Consider the following 9,010-nt stretch of genomic DNA (forward strand, 5'->3'; position numbering starts at 1 on the left):
CAGTCGATTGGGCGACGCAGATTGTGCACCGGAAACATTGGGCGCCGGGAACATTGGGTGCCCAGAACTAGAGTCCCTATATGAAAACGTAGTTTTCAGAGTTGCGACAACAGCTACGCTCGGAAAACGCAACCGGTTACAGGGGGAAGATAGGGTTGCCGCCAAGCTGCAAGATTGGCTCCTTGTTCGCTTTCGAGTTTCATTTAAAAAAAATAGTCACAAACGGGAGCGGAAAGAGTGGCTGAAACGGGTTCTGAAGGATGTAAGCACGCGGATTCGAAAATGCATGCTGTTCAATAAGTGAAACGCTCGATTTTGATTCAAACATTAAAAAAAGACAAAATGGCCCTGTGTTAGCAGAATTAAAAGCAGATTTTTTTTCTTAAACCTTATTTTCTTTAATACAATCAATTTTAAATTAATCAAAAGATTCCGAGACAACGAAAATTATATTATAATTTTAATTGATTCAAAATGAATGAAAGAATAAAGACTGATTAAGAAAATGAAAATAAATAAATAAGCAACAAATAACGAACATAAAAAATTGCTTGTTTTTGCTACATTAAATTAAGCTTTATAAAGATTTTTGAACAAAGAAATATTTCTTATATTGATATCAAAAGCATTACTTATTCATTTTTTTTTCTATAAAAGGAAAAATATAAAATTTTCTGATTTAAATGGAACAAAGTTTAGCATTAGCTTAAAAATTCCGAAATGAAATATATGCCTGGGATGCCCACCTACGGGGGGGGGGGGGGTGGCACCCATGTATGTATATGCAAAGGAAAGTTTGAAAGAGTAATACTAGAAATATGTAGAAGCTTAAAACAAGGTATCCTATCCACGCCAGGATCTATACATTTTAGGCCTCCCTGCAACAAAATCTGTATAGCCCCTCCTCAGAGGCCATCAGTGTGTATTTGTAACGTTAAATAAGTCTTAATGCTAGGTTTTTTTCAATTTTTTTTCTTTAATTTCAGAGGCCGTTGGACCCCTTAAGACGTGGGGCGCCCCACACTGCGGGGATCCAATCTCGCCCCAACCCACTCAAAAAAAAAAAAAAAAAAAAAAGGAAAAAAAGAGAGATTAAGAACCTCTGAATATTTTAATGGTTTAGTGGGCACACCTAGTAAAGATTAATTTGTATAAAGTTGAAAACTGAAATTATAGTAATCAGAGGTCATTTTTATTTGAAACTAGATGCAGATAGAAATATTCAGAAATAAATTGGGAAGTTAAGGAGGGGGGGGGGGAGGGGTGTATTTTGACACATTATATTTTTTCAACATACTTATATGCATAAGAAACAGATGTCTCCATTATTTTATATTTATTTCTTGAAAGTACACTATCTGTTATTTAAAATTTTCAACATTTTTATACCAAAACAATACTAGAATGAAAGGTAGTTAGATAGTAGACATTTTTTTAATGAAACAAAATTAAAACAATTCAGAGCACCAAAAAAGGACTTATTTTGAATTTTTATGACAAAGCAAAAACTAAAAATTGAAAACAATTTAGCATGAGGAAAACTCATTTATTTCATGCTAAGTTTTCAGATCAATAGCATGATCTTATTGTTGTAATCTTGTTGTTGTTGTTGTAAACAACATAGATCTCTGTTGTTCAATTTACTTTTTGGTGTTATTGTATCTATAAACTATATTTAAAACACAAAATTTTCAGCATTTTCATCCGAAAAAGAAAACATTAGTTTAATTAAAAACTTCAGTCACTAATGGGCTAATCTTAAAAAAGTGCAACTTTGCTGTCACATGCCTTTTACAGTTAAAACTAAGGAATAATTTATTATTTTTTAATTTCAGCAAAAATATATCCATTTACATCTGCTGACAGTTTTTTTTTTTTTTTGTAATAATTTTTCTTTCTTTTTTTTTGGTTCGCAGCATGTGAATTCTCACCTCCATGTGTTAGAATTTAATTGAGTCAAAATAAATAAAGAGATAAAAAAGGTAAGAAAATGAAAATAAATAAATGAACGACAGATAATGCACATTAGAAATTGCTTGGTTTTTTTTCGGAAAGGCAAACGTTGTAAAGAGTTTTAAATCTAAAAATATTTCCTGTAACCATCTAAAAAGCAATATCACTAATTAAAATGTTTTGCTATTAAAGAAAAATGCTAATTAAAATTGCATGTTTAAGCTTACCCTGTACAATTTTCTGATTTAAATGTGATTAAGTTAAACAGTAAATTAAAAATTTTGAAAGATAAATATACAAAGGAAAATTTGAAAGTTCAATACTAGAAATAGGTAGATGGTCAAAACGAGGTAACCCCTCCCCCCCCCCAAAAAAGAAAGAAAGAATACCAAGAACCTCTAAATATTTGAGTGGTTCAGTAGGCACTCTTGGTTAAAATATTAATTTGAATAAAGTTGAAAATTATTACTTTAATTTGATGTAGATAGAAATATTCAGAAATAAATTGAGGAGTTAAGGGGGTGTAATTTGAAACATTACTTATTTTCAACTCATATGAATAAGAGACAAATGTATCTATTGTTATTTATTTATTTCTCTGCATCACATCATGCATCTATTACTTACATTTTCAACAATATTTTCAAATCAAAACAATATTATAAAGAAAAGAAAGTAGACACTTCTTTAATGAAACAAAGAAAAAAATCATTCCCAGCACCAGTAGAGGACATGTACTTATTTTCAATGTTCGTGGAAAAGCAATGTTTACATTTAAATTTGACAGAGATTTTAAATACAACTTAGCATGAAGAAAACTCATTCATTCCATACTAACAGTTCAGGTCATTACCACATAAAGATTCCAACAAAAGTCTCTAATGTTCAATTTATTTTTTGGTGTTGTTACATCTGTAAACTTTATTTCAAATATAGAATTTCTAACATTTTTACACACAAAAAAAAAAAGAGAAAACAAAGACATTTTTCTCAATGAGGCAAATAAAATCAAATTCAGGGTACCAAAACAGAATTCGTAGTTTTTATAGATTTTGGGGCAAACTATTATTGTCAATAACTGCTTAAGTAACAAAATGAGCAAAGATTAATCTTTGTGTTTTCTGAAATGTAAAGTAACTTTAACATATTCACATGTTCAAAATGTGGTTATTATTATCAAATTTTTAAAAATTCTTTACTCCAAAGTATCATTTCCTAAAACAAAACACAAATTTAATCAAAAATTTCAGTCACTTATAAGCATAAAGAAAATAAATTTTGTTATAGGCTTTACTCCCATCTACTCAATTAGGGAGTTTCGATTAGACAGGGCAAAATGTATTGATACTTGTAATTTGTTTTCTTTTATACTATTTGTGAAGTGAATGTTTGTGGGGAAAAAAAAAAAACAATCTTGATTGAAATAAATTGAATTTTTTGTTCAGATTTTTTCATATAGATTGCAGTTCCATTCATTACCCTGTATCATGGATGGATGAACATGACCTATATTCCAACATCCTGAAAAATGCTTCCAGAATTTAGTCAGAAACAGAGAAGGTGCATTGACAGTAGGAAGTGGACTAAGATAACAGTTGCTACCTATCCCTTCCAAAATTGGAGTTATTTGCAGTTATTCAAATCCTGTCCTGTAGTTTAAGTGAGGAGAAAAATCTCTTCTTGAGAGGGGGGGGGGGGGATTTCTTTATAACTACACAAAGAGAATAAGCATCAATGAACTGTTCATTTAATGCTGAAATAAACAAACCTAAATATATCTTTCATAATTTTATGTATACCTAAATTTTTTAGCCTTGCATTGAATACCGAAAAATTTATTAAAAATCTAAATTGAAAACAATATTTTTACATGACAAACAAGCATAAACCTTAAAGCATTTGTTTTACAAAATAAATTCAAAACTCTAAATTTAGAGAATCAAAACATAATTCCAGCTATTTCTCAATTTCTGTTGCAAAATTGTTGTTTGTTTTACCTCTTTACATTTCAATATTATTATACAAATGAATGATAATAAATATGATAATAAGCGTGACAAATCAGAAATACAGCAGTGTTTGTATGAAGAAGATCAAAATTTCATTTAATTACACTATTTAGCATTTAAACACAAAATTTTTCTTGGTTTGTATGTCATTGATGAAAATCCAAAGACCATTTCGGCAACAAATTTCCTGAAGTCATCAGCATAATAAGAAGCATAACAAACATGAATGGCATATTATGTATGGAAGTTTATTATTTTTTAAACAACTTCATTAGTTTTGATAAAGCTGTCAAGTTAAGAAAACTTGGAAAATGATTTCTGGACATCCTTGTAAACTAAATATTGGAGATCATTCTATTATACAATTCTTTAAGCGAGCAGTACAATACTATCGTGAGTTTTCTAGAACATCTGCATCAGGGCTATGATTCAGCTAGTAGTTGAGCTTTCTTCAAGTTGCAGAATATCTGGAAGAAACTTAAAAAACATTAAGGGCAAACAAATTTAAAAGCAGAAGTAAAACTCTTCAAATGTGCTAAATCATCAATACGGCTGAACACAATTGGCAGGAATGTTTTTTTAAACTAGTTCATAAAATTATAAATGGAAAATAAATAAACACTTTAATTGAAATAGAGCTGTATTTCAACTACTTTGCATTAAGTGTGTTGTAAAATTTAATTTCAAATAACAGGATGTGTTTTAAAAACACTTGAAAAAGTAAAACACATATTACAGGGGAATATTTTACCTAATTCATCAATCTCTTTTGACTAGCATAGATTGTTTTTCATTTAATTATGTACATATTTGTTACTGTGCATCATCTTTGCTCTTAAGAAGAGAAATCATTAGTTTATGACGACTAAAATAAGCAATGAACGTTCGTGATTCTAAATTTTTTAAGAACCGTGAGAAAACTTGCTTGTTTTTTCTGCACCTCACTTAGGAATATCCACAACAAAATTGTAGGGGGAGGTGGGGCACGTTGGTCAGTGGGGCATGTTGTACGGGTTCCAATTATTTGAATAATATTAATATTTTTTGTTTTATTTTTTAACCAACAAATAGCTCCTATGGTCCTACAAATCCTATAATGAAATCACATGGTACAGTTATATTGAAAAAATTTTATTCCAGAAAGTGTTATTTCAGCAGTCCTGAGTACTTTTCAGAAAACTATGAATTAACATTTTTAATGGTTTTAGTCAAGATTGCGGAAAAAAAATTGAACTCCTGTTTTAAACTTTTACGTGAATGCCACTACCTCATCAAAGCACTTACTTGTGATTGATTGAAAAAATGTGAGTGCATACTAAAGAAATTAATTATAAACTGTTTTTGTTTGTTTTTAATATATAAATTTAAGTGAAGTAAAAATATAGAGAATGCAATATACTGATGCTTGAATTTAAATTCTTTAAAATAAAACCATTTTTTAGTAAATTCATTTATCTATACCTGATATTTCAGCTGGCCACATGAATCAGTTTTGAAAGCCGTATGTTGGGCACCACTGTCTTAGAGCATTTGAATTCCCCTTTATTTTAATGTTCTATTTCCTGACAAAAGTATTGATTTTCTGAAGACTTCAACAAATTAAGATAAGCTCTGATAAATTGAATATTTATTTATTTTTATGAGTGGTTGAAATGAACTCGGATGCAATTGAATTACTTTTTGAGCGGGTGAGGCAAAATCATGAACATGTAATAAATAAATATAAATAATGAAAGAAAAATTACTTTTAAAGTTGATGCATTATAGTAATAATATAAGAAAATAAATAACTCTGATTTAAGAAAGCAGTTACTAAACACTTTATTTTGTATTGGTTGAAAACATCGGATAAATATCAAAATATCCAATATACAGTCGACTCTCGCTACAAAGCGATCCGACTTACGCGAAATGGCTATAACGTGATTTTTTCAACAGTAAAGAATTTTTGAGCTAGCGCGAATTCCTCGCCCGCATCATGAAAATTTTCGGAAAGGAACCACGGTGAGTAAGTTGTTTTTGTGAACGGACCTTCATCCCTTTAGAATCACAGAGAGCATAAGTACCCACGCTCTACTAGTCTTTTATCGCTTTTATAAATAACTACTTCTCATTTTCCATTATTTTTTTTTTCATTCTAAATGCGAAAGTTAACGAAATATAAGGACACCTAGGAGCGCTGCTTTATCTAAAGTTGGTGAAGATAGAAAGAAAAAGAGAATGTTTCTGATAATTAAAGAAAAGGTAAAGCTTCTTGAAAAGCTGAAGCTGAACCAAAAACGAACTTCGAAAGGTAGCACAACAATTAGGTATGACGGTATGAGTGAATATTCCATACGTAAAATTAAAAGTCAAGAAAAGGAAATCCATAAAAGTTCACCGAGTAATAGTATCCAAGCAAAATGCAAAAATTATGAAAATGGAAGCTGTTTTTTTATTGTAAATTAAAGAAACCAGGAAGAGGGGTAATGCCATAGATGGAAACTTTATAAAACAACCAATGAAGCAACTGTATTTAAAAATATATTAGAATAACTGCAGCATAAATAATCATTTTCACTTTTTTTAAGTTACAAATATCATTATTGAATCAACGGTACAGTACAACTATAGGGCATTTGTTCTCCTTACTACATGCCGTACGTACAGTACTGGTTTATTTTATGTCTTTCTTTCCCATTGATCATTGTTTTTGTGCATCATAGCAGTATTTTACGTTGTATAAAGCGGCTTTTTTTTTTTAAATACAAATAAAAATTCAGTTCTTTATGTAAGAAACAGTAAGGTATGGTTAAGAAAAGGTTTTTAACTATTTACGGTTGTGTTTACACATGTCTAAAATGATTGGTTATGTTTATAAAAGTTTTTACACATACCTTTTTCCACATCGCGAAATTTCGACTTAAGCGAGGGGTCTTGGAACGCATCAATCGGGTAAGTCGGGACTCGACTGTATATCAAAATATCGGATATTTTCGAACCCTGATCTTTACAGATAATCTCAAAACCCCACGATGACAGCCTTTATTTTAAAATGCAATTCTACACTAGTTAAAATTTAACTCCACATTAATCGAGATAGGATTATTTAAAAATCATTTTCGCACCAAATATCGAAATTTTTACGAACTTGATGTGAGGTGAGAGCTTCATGTACTTTATTTTTCTGCTGATCTAGAAGAGTAGAATTCTTCTAAAGTTTGATTCCAAGAAACAGGTTGTGTCATAATGACACACGATAGACGTGAAACATTTTAACTATTCATCAAACACTTTTGAACAGATTGTGTTTCTTATTCATATTTTTACATAAAATTATATACATGTGTCCACTGATAATGATCATCTTCTTCCTTCTTAAGAAGAGAAATGATCTGTTTACCCTAACTAAAGTAAGTAATTACAAATGTACATATTGATCTCCGCACTGCCTGAACGCAGTACATGCAACCATACAAAATGAGAAAGGAAGCAAGAAGAGTGTAATGTCTCACTTTTCTCCAATACCTGTAGGCAAGCAAGCCACTGCTTTCCTTCTAACCGACATTGCTTATCCCCACCACTTTTCGTCACACAAAAAGGTTGGATCATAACTTCAAAGCCCTCGCGTAAAAAGTTTCATTTAAAAAATCTTTGATTCAGCATTTTATCATAAAAGTATTGATATTTCAACCCGCAAAATTTTAAATGTACCCAATTGCTGACAAACAAGAGCTGTTGCTGGGAGGACTTTTACAATCTCAAAAACCCATGATAACGGTCCTGATCTCAAAGGTAATTCAACACTTGTTAAAACTTAATTATGTATCAATCATGGCCATAATTATTTAAAAATCATTTTCTCAATAAAAATAGAAATTTTTACTAACCTGAAGCGGGGTGATAGCATGTACTTTATTCTTCAGGTGATAAAGAAAGAGTAGCATGTAAAGGAAATAACTAGGCAACCTAAAAACTAGTAAACCCTAATTAGAGCATAACAAAAAGTACCAACACACTACTTGAAACGAACTTAGAACATCTCAGTTTTCTGTTTATGATGGAACACACAGCGAGTGACATGCTTGTTGAATAAAAAAGAGTAAATTACCAAAATAACCAAAACTGCCTACAATTCATTAAATTTTTAATAAAATAGTACATTTTAAATTGGCTCGCTCAACCTAAAAAATCAAAAAATCGATAAAAACTGCCGTGTGTCAAGCAAGTGTTCTACTTCATATCCACTTCAAACGTTTTGGCAAATTCATGTGGTGACATTAATTTCATAATCGAATTGACATTTTTTTTACAATTTTTAACTAATAAATATTTGGCAGAAAATCGTAACAAATCGTTTTTCCTTAAATCTAAACGTTATTAAAAGATACTGCCAGCAAGCATTGAAAGTTCTATAATTTATAAGCATTTTATTTCCTCTGCATCTCCTTTTAAAAAACAAAAATTTGACACTGTAAATACTTACGTTGCATATAAAGAAGATTTAACTTGGAGTTTTGTAGCTTGAAGGAATATTAAAAACGATACAAAATTTTTGTCAATGATCAGGAAGAATAAAAACCCTAACATTAAAACATAAGTTAAAATGGGTTTTAATATCAAGTCACATTTATTTTTTAAAAAAAAATTTCTGCAACATACAGCATTTATAATACAAATCACAAGTTAAGACATCCTCACGTACATCACAAGTGTATGTTTTGTTTACTTTCACTCGTCGCCAAGCACGAAATTGATCGCGCCAAACCGAATACAGAGATCTATCGTTAAAAAAATTTAATTTACACAATTTAAATTTTTGCCTTGTCTTAGAATGTTGTTTTTCAATAATGTTGTGATTGGAATAATCGATTTAACAGGAAAACTAACTATAAAAGACCAAAATAAAGTGTCAGAGGGGAATTTTAGCACACCGGAACACATGTTCTTGATATAATTACGCGATAGTTAAAGAAATAGGAATGGACTCACTCAAGTAAAGCTACACACTTATAATTTGAACATTGTAGAACAGTAATATGAGCATTAAAATCTTGGACTCACCTTAA

Source organism: Uloborus diversus, chromosome 3, assembly GCF_026930045.1.
Source record: "Uloborus diversus isolate 005 chromosome 3, Udiv.v.3.1, whole genome shotgun sequence".
NCBI lineage: Eukaryota > Metazoa > Arthropoda > Arachnida > Araneae > Uloboridae > Uloborus > Uloborus diversus.